The sequence below is a fragment of the Scyliorhinus torazame genome, chromosome 6, assembly GCF_047496885.1.
Source record: "Scyliorhinus torazame isolate Kashiwa2021f chromosome 6, sScyTor2.1, whole genome shotgun sequence".
In the NCBI taxonomy this organism is placed as follows: domain Eukaryota; kingdom Metazoa; phylum Chordata; class Chondrichthyes; order Carcharhiniformes; family Scyliorhinidae; genus Scyliorhinus; species Scyliorhinus torazame.
Genome location: NC_092712.1, coordinates 123,410,845 through 123,430,551, shown reverse-complemented (window position 1 = coordinate 123,430,551; position 19,707 = coordinate 123,410,845). Strand labels below are relative to the sequence as shown.

General features: G+C 43.5%; 1 protein-coding gene across 1 annotated transcript in view; it reads right to left on the bottom strand.

Annotated features, from left to right (window-relative positions):
- The window catches only part of tbc1d5 (TBC1 domain family, member 5), a 783,418-nt gene that overhangs the window by 583,874 nt on the left and 179,837 nt on the right, over positions 1-19,707 (bottom strand). Inside the window, exon 3 of the mRNA XM_072508754.1 lies at positions 3,329-3,403. The gene's annotated coding sequence lies outside the window, so the exon portion shown is untranslated. The remainder of the gene's footprint in view (positions 1-3,328; positions 3,404-19,707) is intronic.

Below are 19,707 nucleotides of genomic sequence, written 5' to 3'. Positions count from 1 at the left end.
ACTACAGGTTCCAGACCCGCTTTCCCCCTATGCTATAGAGATAGCTAGCACAGATCGTACCCTTTCGGCCGTGCTCCTCCAGGAACAGCACGAACAGTTAAGACCCGTGGCTTACGCCTCCAGAGTTTTAGATCCTGTGGAGCTGGGATTTTCGGCCTGTGAAAGGCATCTGCATCAGTTTTCTGGGCAGTTCAATCAATACTTTTCATATATCACCGGACTAAACCCCATCACAATCCACACGGAACAACCCCCCCACCCAACTTTTATGAGAACGCAGTGAAACAATTAGTAGAGAATGTAAAAACGGCTCAGCTAGCAGCCGCAGTAAAATTAGGCACCAGGAAGAAACAGAGCAAGGCCTGTTTCGGCAAGACAGTACATGCGACTGAGTTTGATGTAGGACAGCAGGTCATGCTCTCCATCTACAACCCCAGCACGTTCCTAAGTATTCGGGTCCGTACTCCGCTGCGGACAAAGTAAGCCCCTCCATTTATAAGATTAAGTACCCCAACGGGAAGACCGCGTGGTTTCATATTAACCAGCTCAAGGCATATGGCTCGCAGCCTACCACGCACACCACGTCATGCTCGACGCAGCAGACCCCGCCCCGCCCAGCCAACATATCCCTACCCTCCCCCAACACGTCCACCCCATCCACGGACTCTACCTTGACGCCGCCCCGAAACGCCCACAGACAGCAGCAGCAGCGCCCCACACCCAGCGAATCTGAACACGATTCGAGTGATCCCTTCCTGATCACTTTCCTTAACAAACCTCACCAAAGACAACCGCCCTACAATGACGACCCCGACTCCATCTCCACAGAATTAGACACGACTCTTTGGCACCGTGACAATTCGTACAGGCTCGTCCGAAACGACGAGATGGACCCTAAGTCACACCATGCAGCTTTAGCAACCCTCATCCATTCAAGAGTATGGCATCTGGGAGAAGATGATGACATTGAGTCTGACTCCCAAAACGAGAACCCCTTTGCGACCCTGTTCACAACTGATAACTGAGGTGTCCAGATGATGTTTTAAAAGGAACCGCTTGGGAGAAACGGTGTCCTTTCTGATGGAACCTGCACCATGTTTGTTGAATGTTTGTTCGATTCGTGTTATCGTTAAGTGTTGTGTGTAAACTCGGAAAGTTTTTCACGGCCCCACGTCACCACCCCCTTTGACGCCCAATGGCTGTTGGAGGAACTAGCTTGTCCCCAGAAAATTGTAAAAGGTACATGTTTGTCCCAGACAATAGTTCAGAGGAACTAGTCTGTCGACAGAACCCGACTCATAGTTGCTCTCCTAATTCGAGAGGCAGCCCCCCACGACGACCACATTCTTACCCGTTCTTGCCGGTTGCTCAGGCAGTGGAGAAACGGCATTGGCCCCCGCCCTGCCTGAGGTCCCCCCTCTCATCAGCTACGCTCGGGTAGAGCACATACGGCATTGATCACCGTCCTAAATCTAAATCTTACCCGCCGCGGCCCATACGCACCCCATTTTGGCTCGTTACGTTCAAAATTCTTTTGTTTGGTTTTGGCAACCCTTAGGTTGCTTCCCTATGCAATTTACATCCTCAAACACTGGGATGGTAAATCACACAGGCCGCGAGACGGCTCGCAGTACGGCAGTATTTTCTTAGATATCTAGTCCAAATATTCGGTTTTTAAAAAAAAAAAAAGAGGGGGGTCACACACGATGACCAATTATAAAGGGAAATTGGCACTAAAAGACAGACATGCTAACGTACAAGATATTAAACAAGATAGTAACAGAAACTATGCTTAATCCACAGAATTCCAGAAGCTCCAGGAAGAGAGAAGAGACGAAAAGGAAGAGAAGAGAAGAAAGAAGAGAACAATGAAGACATCATACGCGTTTTTCGTTATCAAATAAATTGTATTCGGTTACGCACGAACGCGAACCCCCGACCCCAACCCCCCGGCCGTCAATGATTCACTTCCTCATAGCACCCAGAGCCCAATGACAAGTAACACAACATCATGGTGTGATAGGTTTATAACGTGGTACTCACTTTCATATGTAATTGAATCCCTTTTAGCATTGGCGATTTCTGCAGCATCGTGCAGACAATCCGCATGAGAAAATGGCGAAGGAGAGCCTACCACTCTCGCACCCCGGTATACAGGATAAGATCCCCTATTTTCGGTTTTCACCAGACCCCCGAACGCCATGATTTACAATAAAGGACATTCGTTTTGCGTCATTTGTGAATGAAGAAATATGTCTCATTTGCAACTGAAAGATTGTACAACTCTGTGCTTGACCGCCAAGCCACAGGAAAACGTGAATGCTGCCATTATTTTTGTATTGTTAGGAAGTTAGTATGATTGGATGTTTAAGTGAGTGTAGTTTATGGAAGATAGTTAGAGGTACCGTTTTTTAATATGTTGTACTGCATGTCCCTGTTGTGACATAGCGTCACTTTGAATTGTCAGTTAAAAGTTTCTTGCATAGTTACAGTCAGTCTGGAGGCGATGGAAGAGTGCTCGCTGGGTCACGGAGTGAAGACGACGCAGTTATGTGATCCTTCACGCTTCGCATTAGGGATCACAAGGAGGGGGTGTAGCCACCTGGGTTGGCCACTTCCCGACTTTAAAATGGAGATCCGCTAAGAATGCAGGGAAATTCAGTCAAACGCAAGAAAAACAAGCAGGTGCAAAGTTTCCTGTAATCAGAACTTGCAGGAACCCAGACAGCACTGAAACTAACAACCATCTACATACTGATGAGCGATCTCCGGCAACAATTGGAAACAGTTAAGATAAACAAGGCCAAGCCAGACTCCTCGGCGCCAGCAGGAGCCATGACAAAGGAAGGCCAACGGACACTTAGGAACCGCCCAGCGATCAGGGAGCAGCTCCAGTATTGGAGAAATCGATCCAAGTGATCAGAACTTAGTCCAATCACTTGGAACCAGGTACGGGGTCCGCCCAAAAGGGCGCAAAGCCCCTGCGGACTGTAAAATAGAGTCCACAAGTTCAATTCGTCCTTCTTGGCAGGGCCTCTCAGCAGCTCGAAACAACCCTTGACCGTGACCTGCTTAGCAGCTGCACCAACCAAGTAAGTCTCCAGTCAACACACGCTACGAGATAGGCGCTCCTAGCTACCAGTCTATTCCAGCTTTGAAGCCTGCAGACTCAGAATCGAACGAAAGGCCATTTGTTCCCCTGACCTGGTGGGCCAGTCCCAAAGCTAAGTATCGGCCTCTTAGTGTTAGAGATAGTCTAGTAAGTAAAGTTTTATACATGAGTAGTGATTGACTGTGTATAATAAATGTGATTTGATTTCCAACTTACTAACTGGTGTATTGAGCTTTTGATCAGTACTTGAACTTGAACCTCGTGGTGGTATCACAAAGATACCTGGCGACTCTAGAGAAAAGGTTATAAAACAGAGCAAATTAAGTAAAGACACAACGAGCAACATCGGTTACTGCAGGAACCACACAGACAGTTTCGCCACAAAAGCAGCCCCACTTTCTGAGCTCCTTAAGAAACAGGCCCCATGGAAATGGCTTCCACAGCACACGGATGCCGTAGATTAATTGAAATGCACCCTAAGCACAGCCCCCGCATTACAGGCACCAGACCCACACTCCCCAAACGCAATAGAGGTAGTGGCCACCGACCGAACCCTTCCGGTCGTACTCCTACAGGAAAGGCACGATCGTTTAGGACCCGTAGCCTATGGCTCGCGAGTTTTAGATCCCGTAGAGCAGGGATTTTCAGCCTGCGAGAGGCATTTGCTCGCAGTTTTTTGGGCTGTACAATACTTCTCATACATAACAGGACTCAACCCCGTAACCATTTTGACCGAACACACCCCGACACAGCTACTATTAGATGGTACATTAAAAGACGGCACAGTAAGCCAAATTCGAGCAGCGCGCTGGACCCTACTCCTACAAGGACGTAACATTACGGTAAAAAGGACAAAGACGCACAAGTATCTGGCCGACAATTTACAAAATGCAGGAACCCCCCCCCCCCGTGAGTGCAAAATCATTGCACCCAAGCACAACACAGGCCCCTTTGTTCCCAAATCGGTGCCGAAAAAGACAGGCATCCGACCAGACGACCCAGCCCACAGACAAAGCTCTAAAAATTTATGTAGATAGCTCTTCCACAGTTCCAAATGGAAAAAGGATTACAGGATGTAGAATTTGTGTGTTGGACACGCAGGGACGTGCTTTAGAGGAAATCTCATTAAAATTGCCTGGACATTTAGGTTCGCAGGCAGCCGAGTTAGCAGCCATTGCTTACATTGTGCAGCACCCAGATTCGTTCCCAACCCCAGCAGACATATATTCAGACAGTTTGCATGTGTGCAACAGCCTGACAGAATTCCTGCCCCTGTGGGAATCTAGGGGATATCCGCCGATGGAAAACCCCTACCCTCAGCACCATTACTCAAACACATTCTCCAGACAGCGAAAGGTAGGGAATACGGAATCAAACAAGTTAGAAGCCACCATCGTTCCTCCCCACCCGGTCACGTGAAAGCAGACGCCCTAGCGAAATCAAGCTCACGACATGGCCACTTTTGGCAACCCCCCCAGAGAGTGCCCCAATACACGCGGTCCAGGTCTCACAGACCAATATTCAAGATTTAGCCTAGGCACAAAAAGATGATACGCTAAAAGAAATTTTAAAAGGAGACTTCCCAGCTCCCTATGATAAGTTTAAAGACACGTTAACGATTCATAGATTATCATAGAATTTACAGTGCAGAAGGAGGCCATTCGGCCCATCGAGTCTGCACAGGCTCTGGGAAAGAGCACCCTACCCAAGGTCAACACCTCCACCCTATCCCCATAACCCAGTAACCCCACCCAACACCAAGGGCAATTTTGGACACTAAGGGCAATTTACCATTGCCAATCCACCTAACCTGCACATCTTTGGACTGTGGGAGGAAACCGGAGCACCCGGAGGAAACCCACGCACACACGGGGAGGATGTGCAGACTCCGCACAGACAGTGAACCAAGCCGGAATCGAACCTCGGACCCTGGAGCTGTGAAGCAATCATGCTATCCACAATGCTACCGTGCTGCTCATGAGGGAATCGTTTTAAAGGATGGTATTTATGTGGTCCCCACCCAGGACAGGAACCAGATTATTTGCCAATTCCGTGACGGACACGGATACCAAGGGGTAGAATCCACCCTTGCCCACCTCAGACCTCTCTGCTGGTGGCCCGATTTAAAAACCGATGCAACCCATTACATTGAGAATTGTTTGATTTGCGCCCAGAACAACCTGTACAGATATGCAAAGAAAGGTCAGCTAAGACACACCCGCCCTGTTAATGGCCCATGGACGAACTTGCAGTTATAGACTATATTGGTCCCCTCCCCCCCTGCAGAAATGGATACAAATATGTGTTGGTCGTCATCGACACCTTCACAAAATGGGTAGAAGCATTCCCTTCAAGAACAAACACGGCAAAAACCACGGCAAAGATTCTAACCAAACATATTTTCACTAGATGGGGAGTTCCCCGTAGTATTGAGTCGGACCAAGGTTCGCAATTCACAGGCAGGGTTATGAAAAATGTCCTGACGATTTTTGGCATAAAACAGAAGTTTCACATTGCCTATCACCCGCAGTCCAGCAGCATTGTGGAGCACATGAATCGGACCCTAAAGGCAACACTGAGGAAGATGGTACAGCAGCATAATACGACATGGGACACAGTGCTCCCATTCACACTGATGTTTATTAGAAACACGGTGTCGAGTTTGACAGGGTACATTCCCCATACTCTCATGACCGGACGACCCATGAAGGGTACAGAGTATTTATTTGGACTTGATTTGGCCAGTCCCGCAGTCACCGCCCTTACCCATGAAAAAGCGGCCCAAAATATAATGGAGAATATTAAAGCAGCACAGCTCGCTGCAGCTGTTCGACTAGGCGCCAGGAAAAAGCAGAGTAAGACCTGATTTGACAAGACAGTACACCCAATAGAATTTATAGTCGTACAGCAAGTCATGATCTCCCTGAACAATCCTAGTTCATTCCTCTCCCCCAAATTCGCAGGACCCTACTCAATTTCCGACAAAGTAAGCCACTCAGTTTATAAGATCACATATCCTAATGGAAAATCAGGATGGTTCCATATAAACCAGCTTAAGGAACGCAGTGCAGCCACTCACACCACCTCTCACTGGCAACGGCAGACGAGGACCCGCCCACTGACAACCCAATCCAGCCCTCCCCAGCCAGGACAGCATGTTCACAGACACGACCTTAATTATGCCCCCAGGGTCGAATTTCACCCTAACACTGGATTTGGCTGATAGCAATAGCGACAGCACAACGGACGCCCTTGCTACTCCCAAACAATGGAAAAACAGACCAGGCCCCAGTCACTACAGCCCCAGTGACACCGACCACGATATGTTCAGCCCCTCAGACACAATTTATTTGCAGTGAACAGAACCTGACCCACCACCTGACGATAGCGACACCCCCCTGCCCCTACCGCCCTACAGAATACGAAACAATGGCACCGCGACAATTCTTATCGTCTGACAAGGAACGACGAGATAGATCCCACATTGGCCCGACGCCGCATTGGCACTGAAACTCCAGGCACGAGTTTGGCACCCGGGAGATGGTGATGACTGAGAGTCTGGCTCCCACTATGCTAACCCCTTTGAAACCCTTTTTGGAATGGAACCTTGAGGTGTCCAGATGATGAGAGAAAGGAACCGATTGAGATTTACGGTGTCCTATTCCCTGATGGAACCTGCCCGCTTTCTTCTTTAGTTTGTTTTTTTAATGTTGAATGTTTCTCTCTTGTACGACTTTGTGAGTCATCTCAGGCACATTTCTTGATACAGTTATGACTACTCCTTTGAAGCCACATGGTAGTTAAAGGCACAAGTTTGTTGAAAGTCCATATATACTCAAATTCTTACCGTTCTTGGAAGGTCACTCAGGCAGTGGAGTAACGGCACTTATCCCCGCTCTGCCCGAGGACCCCCTATGTATTTGGTCAGCCAAGCTCGGGTAGTGGAGCAACGGCACTGATCTCCGCCCTACCCGGGGATTCCACTCATTCTTGCCCTGCGCGCGGCTCATACGCACCCCATTTGGAAAATTAATTTTGCAACTCTTTTGCTGTTCTTTTTAAAATTTGGTTTAAAGAATGCACTTTGCCACAACTTTTGTTTCCTTTCCAGCGACCCTTCGGTTGCTAACCCCCACCTGCTATTTACATGTTGAAATACTTGGTTGAAACGATTTTGCACGGGACTGAGAAGTCTGCCCACTCAGCCCATCAAACACAGGCTGCGAGAGTGCTCGCACTGGGACAGGTTTTTTTTTTCGGATGTCTCGTCTCCCAAATGGTTGTTCAAAAAAAAAATGAGGGAGTCACATATGGTGTTGATTCTAAGGAGAAACAGACAGACAAACGAGATATTAAAACAACAAGATAATAACAGATATTATGCTTGTACCCCCAGGAAGATACGAATATACCAGAAGACAGAGGAAGATACAGACAAGATGAAGACGGACCTGATGATCTGCATCATGATCATCGTTGGATCAATACAGTTGCGTGCATTATCCGACCCTATACCCCTCACCACACAGGCCCTAAACATGACCACCCAACCTGATACCCCTAGCCCGGACACACCACACATGGACACAGCCACTGATACCCCCACACGGTTTGACAATATCATAAAGTGGTATTCCCTTTCGTACACAGTAGAAGCCCTATTGATTATAGCTATACTTTGCAGTGTCATCCAGACGATCAGACTTCGGAAATGGCGAAGGAGAGCCCCCCTGCCCTCCAGTATACACACTCAGAGCCCCCTTTCTCGGACTTCAGCAAACCCCACACTCTTTCTGAACCTTTTCTCCCCAATAAATTCCACGGTTGTTTTTTAAAATAAAGTTACTTTCTCTGTAAATTGGCGTTAGTGTTAGGTAGGAATGTGATGCTGCTAGTGTTTATTTTGTACAGTAATAGAAGTGCTTTGGCTATTAGATAGCAGCATGAGTGTAGTTTAGTTAAGGACAGTTAGAGATCCCCTTTTGTGTAAAGAAATTGAAATATATAATTGAATGTTATAGTGCCCCCTTAGAATTTTTAGAGATATGTGTTGTATTAGGGAAAACTTAGGTAAATATTTCGACACATAGGACAGAGTAGATAGAATCTCTCCTTGATTGAGGGTACCCGGCATATCAGAGAACAGGAGAAGATTCAGTAGTATGATCCTTCACGCTTCGCATTGAGGATCAAGAGGACGGTCTGTAGCCATCTGGGATGGCCACTTACAATAAGAAACATGGATGGTCGCAAAGCATAACGGGAAAAATGGCCCCAACCGATTAGCATTTTGATGGCCCATCTCCGTAAGACAAAAGACTGATACTTGAGCAACCGATACAACCCCAGACATTTCGGCGCCACTCCTTGTACCCAGGACGCATCAACAACAGGGTCAATGACCACTTAGGATACGCCCGGCCATCGAGGCACCTGCCCCTTTATTGGCTTAAATCAAATCCAGTGATCAAGAATTACCCAATTAATGGGGTCCAAACCGAAGGACCGCCCAAAAGAGCGCGAAACTCCCCAAGGATAAAGCGTGAGACCACCATGTGTTCGATCTCTCTTGGGCCTGGTGCTCCGGCAACGTCTACTTCCAATTGCAACACCAGCAGAAGCAAGTTCAAGTTCAAGGCCCGCTACCAGATGGATGCGCCCAGCTGAGCAGCAGTTACTTCTACAGACCCGATAGGCCCAGATTCGAACAACGGCCACTGTTCCTCTGACCTAAGCCGGGTGCCTGAAGTTAAGTACAGGTTGTCATAGTTGATAGGTGTAGTTTAACTAGTAGTGTCTATATTGCATGATTAATTGTGTGTATAAATTAAGTACCCTTGATCTTGAACTAACTAACTGGTGTTTGGCTCTTTGATCGCTATCCGGTTGAACCTTGTGGTGGTATCATTTGATACCTGGTGACTCTGAGCAATATAATATCGATATCTAAAGAAAGGGCAGCCTTATTGATTGCCATGTTTATAGCAGGTAAAAAAGGCAACATAAGTAACCTGCTTCCACTTCATTGAAACACTCATGCCTTTGTCACTTCAAAACTCGCTTGTTCCACTGTTCCCTTGGGTTGCCTCCACCCATATAGAACATTCAGCTCATCCAAAGCAGTGTCTAATCACCCAGCATTGCTGTACTTATAAAGACAACCAGTCTCCCAATACCGCCACTCTTTCTTAGGCAGTCCCTCGGGATCAAGGATGACTTGCTTCTACGCTGATTCAATAAGTTCTGAAATGCCTGCCAAGTCCAATGTGCAATTTGCAGACTCTGTGAGGCAGATAGCGCTTCAAAGGTTAGGTAGATGGGTCGTTTGGAGGTTTGTGTGTTCCCTCCAATGCCTTGATTTTGCTTCAACAAGTTTCCGAAAAAGTCTCTCAATGTGTTCATGACTTTTCGAATGAGCCTTTTCCATTTTGGTCGGTCACTGTCATGTGAGAGTGCCTTTAAGAAATGGGCGTTTAAGAAATGTACCTTTAAGAAATGGGTATTTATCAGTGATGTCAGAGTGTGGGTGGGGCTCGGCTGTCTGTCAGCTTTTTACTTTAGTTTTAGGCTGTTTGCTGCAGGGTGTGTTTTAGTTTCGTTTTCAGTGTTGGGGCTGAAGCCAGACAGAGCAGGTGTACTGGTGATCTCTCTGCCATGAAAAGACTATCTCTTGATCATTTGGTGAATTCCGAATTATAAATGTTCTCAGTAGTGAATGTAAACCTAATGTGCTTCTGTTAAAAGGGGTTTCTTCTGGCTTCTGGATGTTGTTTAGGAAGTTATTAAGGATCACTTAGTGTTGTATTCCTTGGGGGTTGTATTTGAATTGACGATTGCTAAGATGTTCACTGTATGTTTTAAAAAGGTTAACTTGAGTTCATAGAATAAACATTGTTTTAATTTAAAAGTACTGTAAAGTTCTGTTTGCACCACACCTGTAGAGTGGACCGTGTGCTCCCCATACCACAATCTATTCAAAGTCGTGGGTCAGGTGAACTCCATGATACACTTTGGGGTTATCTAAACCCTGGTCCATAACAGTCACAAATCAGGGTCTCCCATGAATCGATGAAATGAATAGGTGAGGATGTTTGATCTCTTCAGGGATGCTTTGAGGATATCCCTAAAATCATTTCCAGTCCCAGTTCCCAGTCTACAGTTAATAACCACTTCCTACCAATGACAATATTAAAAAAATAAGATATACAATTCACCCAACACCATTATTCAAACAACCTGATTCAAGCAACATGGAGCAGGAAGAAACAAGGCAACACGGACAGTGGGCAAACAATATACTTTAACAAATATTGGATTTAAAACTAAATTTTCTCATTATCGTCACACCTTTGAAACATATTTCTGCATTGATAGAATGAACAAACTTGCATTTATATAACATCATACGTGACTCAGAATGTCCTAGGTACTTTACAGCCAACAAAGTACATTAACATGCTGTCATGTAGGAAATGCAGCAACCAGGTTGCATAGCACAATCTCACAATCCATATATAGTGAAATAGGTTAAAGGATAAATATTGGCCAGGACACCAGGGGAAGCTTCTCTGTGAAATAGTGGCAAGAGATATTTTACATCCATCTGAGAGAGCAGACAAACCCTTGGTTTAACTTATTGTCCAAAAGTCAGCACCTCCAACAGTGCAGCACTCCCTTGGTACTGCAGTGAAGTGATGGCCTACATTATGCACTCAAGTATCGGAGGGGGCTTAAAACCAAAACTTTCTGATTCGGAGGCAAGAATGAAAAAAATGAAATGAAATGAAATAAAATATGAAATGAAATGAAAATCGCTTATTGTCACAAGTAGGCTTCAATGAAGTTACTGTGAAAAGCCCCTAGTCGCCACATTCCGGCGCCTGTTCGGGGAGGCTGGTACGGGAACTGAACTGTGCTGCTAGCCTGCCTTGGTCTGCTTTAAAAGCCAGCTATTTAGCCCTGTGCTAAACCAGCCCCTGGTATGCATCCAACCAGGCCAATGTAACCAGATTAGCTGATACAATGCATGATAAAGGGTAGATGATTAAATTAGTTAATGACTATTACACAGTACAAAAGAAAAATGGCGTTCAAAAACTAAAAACAATAAGGATTACAGTCGCCTGTGAGTGGACTTAATTTAGACGGTAATGTTTATGATGTGCATCATAAAGCATCTGGTTGTGAAATAAAAATCACATATTTCCCTTTAAAACATAACATTAAGGCATCTGTTAAAGAGGAAGCAAAGTTGCTGTTAAATACCACTGACAACTGAAAACCTAAAAATAGTACATGTTTTTGCTATTTGGAATTATTAGGCGATTTAACTTTACTGCCAGGTTATATCATTTTTTGTGAAAATAACAATGTATACAAGCAAAAAGCTGACTTTCTAAATTTAAGCTACTAAATAAAGCATGCTATCAATTTTTTCTATTAAAAAGCAGCAAACCTGCATGTCAATGGATTTTTTGTTTACCAGAAATGACTGGAAAGCCATATGTTTTTTTCTATTGTGCAAAGAAGAAATGACTTTCAGTCACTTGTGTTTCTGATTAGCAAAATGATTTATGCCACAATCACTAAAAAATGCCAGCAAGTGAATGAAAAAGCACGCCAGATGTGCACATTGAAAAAAAGCAGTAGTTGCTACATTGTAATCACAGCTACCCAACTCAGTTTGCTATCCACGCAGTGTTTGGCACTCACGTTTTCACTTTCAGCCCGGTAAATAATGGAAAAGAAATGATATATTTTAGACTTTTTGCCATGCACAATTCAATAAATTAGGTACAGTTTTTTCTTTAGACTTATCACTAAGAGGAGGCTGGCAAAGATCACAGGGTTTAATTGCTTCAGAGGTGTGAAATGCAGGTTTCCTTTTCCCTGCATACCCAGTAAAGAAATAATGATTAATCACTGTTCTCTAAAGGGAATTGAGAGTTTGCCAAACCAGACCATATTCTCATAATCCAAATTACATTTCGATAAACTGCAACCTGCATTGAAGAACAGTAATTTGTAAATTAATTGAACAATGATTCTTAATCAATTTGTAATATAATGCTTCTTGCATATACAAGTTCGTAAGATATAGGAGCAGAATTAGGCCATTCAGCCCATGAGTCTGCTCTGTCATTCGATCATGGCTGATCCCATCCTGGCCTCAACTCCACCATCCTGCCGCTCTCCATAACCCTTCAACCTATTACCAATTAAAAATCTGTCTAACTCCGCCTTAAATTTATTCACTGTCCTAGCATCCACCGCACTCTGGGTAACAAATTCCACAGATTCAGAACCCTTTGGAAGAAGTAGTTTCTCCTCAACTCAGTTTTAAATGTACTGCCTCTTATCCTAAGACTATGACCTCTTGTTATAGAACGACCCACAAGATGAAGCATCAACTCCACGTCTACTTTATCCATACCTTTTATCATTTTGTATACCTCAATTTGATCTCTCCTCATTCTTCTAAACTCTGTAGAGTATGGTCCTAAACTGTTCAGTCTCTCTTCATACGCCAAACCCCTCATCTCTCAAATCAAACTAGTGAACCTCCTCTGAACTGCCTCCACTCCATCTTTCCTCAAATAAGGGGACCAAAGTATGCACAATACTCCAGGTCCGGTCTCACCAATGCCTTGTACAGTTGCAACAGTATTTCCTTACCTTTATACTCTATTCCTTTAGCTACAAATGCCAACATTCCATTTGCTTTCTTTATTATCTGCAGCACCTGCATGCTAGTTTTCTGCGACTCATTAACAAGTACCCCCAGATCCCTCTGCAACAGAGCACCCCAAAGTCTCTGCCCATTTCGATACTAAGTTGCCTCCCCATTTTTCTGACCAAAATACATGACCTCACTCACACATGTTAAACTACATCTGCCATATTTTGGCCCACTCTCCAAACATATCTATATCATTTTGTGAGATTCTTATTTCCTTCTTGCAACTTACTGTCCCACCTATTTTTTGTGTCATCTGCAAATTTGGCTATAGAACCTTCTATCCCTGTATCCAAGTCGTTAATATAGATTGTAAATAGTTGGGGCCCAAGGACTGAATGGACCCTGTGACACCCCACTAGTTACATCTTGTCATCCAGAAAAATACCCATTCATCCCAACTTTGTCTTCCGTCCGTCAGCCAGTCTTCTATTCAAGCTAATAAATTACACCTAATCCCATGTGATCTAACCTTGTGAATTAACCTTCTGTGCGGCACCTTATCAAACGCCTTTTGGAAGTCCAGATATACTACATCTATAGGATCCCCATTATTCACTTTGCTTGTTACCTCTTTGAAGAACTCCAGCAAATTAGTCAAACATGATTTGCTCTTCATAAAACCATGCTGACTCTGATGGATAGGGTTTTGACTTTCCAGATGTCCTGATATTAATTCCTTGACAATTTCCCAACAATAGATGTTAAACTAACTGGACTGTAATTTCCCACATTTTGCCTTCCTCTCTTTTTGAATAAAGGCGATACGTTAACATTTTTTCAATCCACTGGAACCTTTCCCATGTCTAGTGAATTTGGGGAGTATTATAACCAATGGATCCACTATCTCTGCTGCCACTTCTTTTAACACCCTAGGATTATCATAGAATTTACAGTGCAGAAGGAGGCCATTCGGCCCATCGAGTCTGCATCGGCTCTTGGAAAGAGCACCCTACCCAAGGTCAACACCTCCACCCTATCCCCATAACCCAGTAACCCCACCTAACACTAAGGGCAATTTATCATGGCCAATCCACCTAACCTGCACATCTTTGGACTGTGGGAAGAAACCGGAGCACCCGGAGGAAACCCACGCATACACGGGGAGGATGTGCAGACTCCGCGCAGACAGTGACCCAAGCCGGAATCAAACCTGGGACCCTGGAGCTGTGAAGCAATTGTGCTATCCACAATGCTACCGTGCTGTCCACAACATCAGGCCCAGGCCTTCAATCCCAATAGTTTATTGGGTACTGTTTCCCTATTGATGTTGATTGTTCTAAGTTCCTCCCATTCTATTACTGCTGAATTGCTCGTTCCTATAGGAATGATACTAGTGTCCTCCACTGAGAAAACTGAGACAAAGTATTGATTTAGCATCTTTGCCATTTCTGTGTTCCCTACTATTAACTGTCCGGTTTCATCTTCCAAGCGACCAACATTTGGTTTCATTTTCCAAGGGACAAACATTCACTTTAGCGATTCTCTTCCCTTTTATGTACTTATAGAAGCTTTTGCTATTCTTTTTGATATTTTGCGCTAGTTTTCTTTTGTAGTTTATCTTAGCTCTTTTTATTACATTTTTCGTAACTTTTTATTTATGTTTGAAAGTTTCCCAATCTTCCAGCCTGCCACTGGCCTTTGCAATATGATATATCTTAGTTTTTGTCCTTACATTGCCCTTGACCTCCTTGTTTAGCCATGGATTTTGTTATACCACTCTTATCATCTTTCTTCCTCACTGGGATATATTTTAGTTGTGAGGATTGAGTATTTCCTGAAACAACTGCCACTGCTCATCAGCTGTCCTATCCGCCCTCTCTACTCGGGCCAAATCTGTCCTCATGCCTATGTAATTTCCTTTGTTTCATTCCAGAACGCAAGTGTGGGACTCCACTTTCTCGCCCCCAAACTGAATTTTGAATTCAACCATACTATGGTCACTACTCCCCAGAGGATCCTTAACTATGAGGTCATTAATTAATCCCTTCTCATTACACAATACCAAATCCAGAATAGCCTGTTCCCTGGTTGGTTCCCCAACATACTGTTCCAATAAACAATCTCTGATACATTCAATGAACTCTGCCTCCAGACTACCTTTGACAATTTGATTCTGCCAGTCCATGTGCATATTAAAATGCCCCATTTTTATTGCCGTACCTTTCTTACAAGCTAGTATTTCCTGGTTTACACTGTGCCCCACTGCAGAACTACTGCTTGGAGACCTATAGATTATTCCTACCAAGAACCTTTTCCTTAGCTATTTCTTATTTCTACCACATCTTGATCTCTACTGCTTGTCATTTCTCGGTACAGCACTGATGATCCCTTTCCTCACCAGCAGGGCTACGCCACCTCCCTTTCCTTTCAGTCTATCTTTACAAAATACTGCGTACCCTTGGATATTCACTCCCAGATCTGGTCGCCCTGTAACCATGTTTCAGAATCGGCACAAAATCATACCCTTCTGTTTCTATTTGTGACGTTTAACTCATTATGTTTATTCCGAATGCTTCATGCATTTAGATACAAAGCTATTAAATTTGTTCCACTGTTAAATTTCCCTAGTCTTTTATAATTCCTTGGTTCACAAAGTCATTCACTCATTCTATCCCTCACCTTTATTTTCTGGTATCCATCCGCCAGATTGCCAACCTGTACTCTTACCTCCTCCTCTAATTTGGGTTTTCTAATTTCCCCTACAACTGAACCCTTCAGTGCAGGTTGCTTTTCCAACTGTAACACATTATGCGGCTTTCAACCTTATCCACCAATCGTTCTGGTGGGCCAAATCAGCTTTGTCTATAAAATATTTAATTGGTTTTAACATTAGAAGTTCTCATTCAACCTTCTTGCGTATGACATCTTGCAGCTTTACAAATCTAGTTCCAAGTTAGGCAATTGAGTCACAGCACTGTGTTGGATGCACACTGTGCCTAGAATCCTGTGGCAAATTTGTAGGCCACATTTTTTTCACAGTGTGAACAGTTTGATCTGGGTGACCAATGTTATATGCTGGGCTCTCCTCGAAATTCGATGTGTGCCGGAGGTGAGATGTCCTTGCATGGAGAATGCAGCTCTTAAGTGTAGGCCACTGTTTGAGGGAGGTTGAAACCTGGAGTTTGTACTGTCAAAATGTTTGTTGATGTCATTGGTGTCATCCCAAAAGTTGCACCATTTGTCCTAATTGATGTACTTTCCTAAATCTCTGTTTTGTCTCCAATTCTCTTCAACATCTGTGTGAGCAACAGGCTTCTCACCACCTCTAGGAACTTACCTTGCACATGATCTGGACCGTTCTGTAGGCAACCAACCTTGCGAATTTTGTTTGAGGATTTGGAAGTGATGGAACAATATTTCAACTATTGGTATCTCTGTCCAAACACAAATAACAGCAATTGGCCAACAGTGGACTGCAGTTTTCGTTTTGTGGTAAATTGGTCAAGAATGAACCATTCTCCAAGTACCACGGTGTCACCCTGGGCCGCTGCCTCACGTACTGCAAACATCTTAAAAGTGCTACAGAAAGGGCCAAGACCAGAGTAAAAATGATCGAAGAAATTAGCAAGCATCACCTAGGTATCCAGTGTACGGCACTCTTCACATTGCTAGTGTCATGTGAGAGTACCTTTAAGACATGGATGTTTAAGCAATGTACCTTTAAGAAAACAATGATGTCAGAGAGTGCGTGGAGCTGAGGTCAGGTCAGCCATTTTGCAGTTTAGTTTTGCAGAAAGGTGTAGAAATAAAACGGATATATCAGAAAGCATATACGGAAGAGGAATCTGAGAGTATACGGAAGAGGAATCTGAGAGTATACCAGAGTGTTATTACCATAAAAATGATGTCTTGATGAGAAAATGGAGACCTGTACATATGCAGGCAGATGAAAAGTGGGCAGAAGTTCATCTAGTAGTATTGCCGGTAGGGTATCGAAAGGAGGTGTTGCGAGTTGCACATGAGGTACCAGTGGGAGGTCATTTGGGAATAAGGAAAACTCAAGCTAAAATCCAGAAACATTTTTCTTGGCCTGCGCTACATAAAGATGTAATTAAATTTTGTCAATCATGTCACACATGTCAAGTGATAGGGAAACCTCAAGCAGTGATAAAACCAGCGCCCTTAATATCCATTCCAGCATTTGAGGAACCTTTTACAAGGGTCCTAATCGATTGTGTAGGACCGCTTCCTAAAACAAAAAGTGGGAATCAATATTTTTTGACTGTAATGGATGTGTCTACTAGGTTTCCAGAGGCCATTCCAGTTAGTAATATTACAGCTAAAAGGATTGTTGAGGAGTTACTTAAATTCTTTACTAGATATGGACACCCACAGAAATTCAATCGGATCAAGGAACAAATTTTACTTCAAAGTTATTCAAAGTAGCTATGGATAGCTTAGGAATAAAACAATTTAAATCAACTGCGCACCATCCAGAATCGCAGGGAGCGTTAGAAAGGTGGCATCAGACATTAAAGACAATGCTGAGGGCGTATTGTCAAGATTATCCAGTGGATTGGGATAAAGGAATCCTATTCGTATTGTTTGCAATTAGGGATACACCTAATGAATCTACCAAATTTAGTCCTTTTGAACTAATTTTTGGTCATGAGGTAAGAGGACCACTTAAATTGATTAAGGAAAAATTGGTGGGTGAGAAATCGGAAATTACACTATTGGATTACGTGTCAAATTTTAAGGAACGATTAAATAGAGGTGAATTGGCTAGACAACATTTGAAATTTGCACAAAATATGATGGAACGGGTAGCGGACAAGAAATCCAAAGTTCGTAGTTTTGTCAGTGGGGATAAAGTTATAGTGTTGTTATCAGTGGTAGGGGAGCCTTTAAAAGCTAGGCTTTGTGGACCATATCAGATTGAAAGGAAATTAAGTGAGGTGAATTATGTGGTAAAAACACCAGATAGAAGGAAGAATCACTGAGTGTGTCATGTGAATATGCTTAAAACGTACTTTGAAAGGGAAGGAGAGAAAAAGGAGGTTTTAATGATTCTAACTCAAAGTGACAAACCAAATCCAGATGATTGTGAATTTGACATACCTCAAATTAAATTGGAAAATGAGGATGTTCTTAAAAATTGGGATGAATTGTTAAGTCACTTTCCAGTGGAAAAACAAACTGACCTGAAAGAGTTATTGGTATCACATGGGCAAGTTTGTAGAGATAAATTGAGAAGTACTAAAATGGCTATGCATGATGTAGATGAGGGAAATGCTGTTCCTATCAAACAACATCCATACAGACTTAATCCTTTAAAATTGGCACAGGTTAACAGAGAGATTGAGAGTATGCTGAAGAATGCCATAATTGAAGTGGGGGGGTTGCAGCCAATGGAGCTCACCCATAGTGATGGCACCTAAACCAGACGGTACCCAACGGTTGTGTGCGGACTACAGAAAGGTGAATGCAGTTACAAGAACGGACTCTTATCCTATCCCACGTTTGAAGGATTGCATTGAGAAAGTGGAACAATCTGCTTTTATTTCCAACTTCCAGACATGGAAAGAACATTTAAAATATCGTATGGAGTTCTTCGGTCGACTTCAGGAGGCGGGTTTGGTGATGAACCTAGCCGAAAGTGAATTTGGAGAAGCCCGAATCACTTTCCTTGCGGAGTTTCCGATACCCTCAAGACAAAGGGAAATAATGCGATTTCTTAGCATGAGTGGATTTGATCGAACAGTTGTGCAAACGTTTTGTGGCATGATTACTCCACTGATGGATTTGCTGAAGAAACGTAAAAAATGTCAATGGACAGCGGACTTTCAACAGGCATTTGACTGCCTGAAAGCTGTGGTAACCAATGTTCCTGTATTGGAGAATTGCAAGGGACTCTGTGGTCAGATTGAACTAAAGTATCTGATTCTAAAGAGAAATGCCGAGTAGAGGAATGGATGGATTGTGCAGAGGCTTTGTTCAAAGAGACTGTCAATCGAGAAGAAAAATTGACTATATTATTATACCGGTTTGCGTTTGTTGGTTTCTTTAAAAAATGAAAAGGTATATTTACTGTGTACATTTTAGTGGATGGTGCAAAAGTGAAAAATGAAACCATCTTGAAGTTGATGGTTTATTTTTTTTTCTTGGGGGAGGTGTCATGTCAGATTACCTTTAAGACATGGATGTTTAAGCAATGTACCTTTAAGAAAACAGTGATGTCAGAGTGGGTGGAGCAGAGGACAGCCATTTTGCAGTTTGAAAAGAGCTTGGGAGTGTCTGTCTTGCAGTGAGCTGGATCTCTGCCATGAAAGACTATCTCTGGATCATTTGGGTGATTTAAACTCATAATAGTAAAGCCTTTAACCTGATGTGATTCTGTTTAAAGGTGTTAAGTCTCTTGGAAGTTTGAAGGAACATTTTGAGGAATTATTTACTGTTGCAATATTTTCTGAGTTATCTTTGAAGTAAGGGGTGTTAAGAGATCCAATGTTTATTTAAGATGTTAAGTTGAGTTCATGGAATAAACATTGTTTTGTGTTTAAAAACCCACGTGTAATAATTGTGTGCTAGGAAAAGCAACAAATACATTAAAGGGAGAGGTTGGTTGAACTCCATGATAGATTTAGGGGTTCTGAAAACGCCTCGCCCATAACACTCGCCTTTTTAATAATTTTTATTGTCACAAGTAGGCTTACATTAACACTGCAAAGAAGTTACTGTGAAAAGTCCCCAGTCGACACATTCTGGTGCCTTTCGGCTACACAGAGGGAGAATTCAGAATGTCTAATTCACCTAACAGTACGACTTTCGTGACTTGTGGGAGGAAACCGAAGCACCCGGAGGAAACCCACGCTGACACAGAGAGAACGTGCAGGCTCCGCACAGACAGTGACCC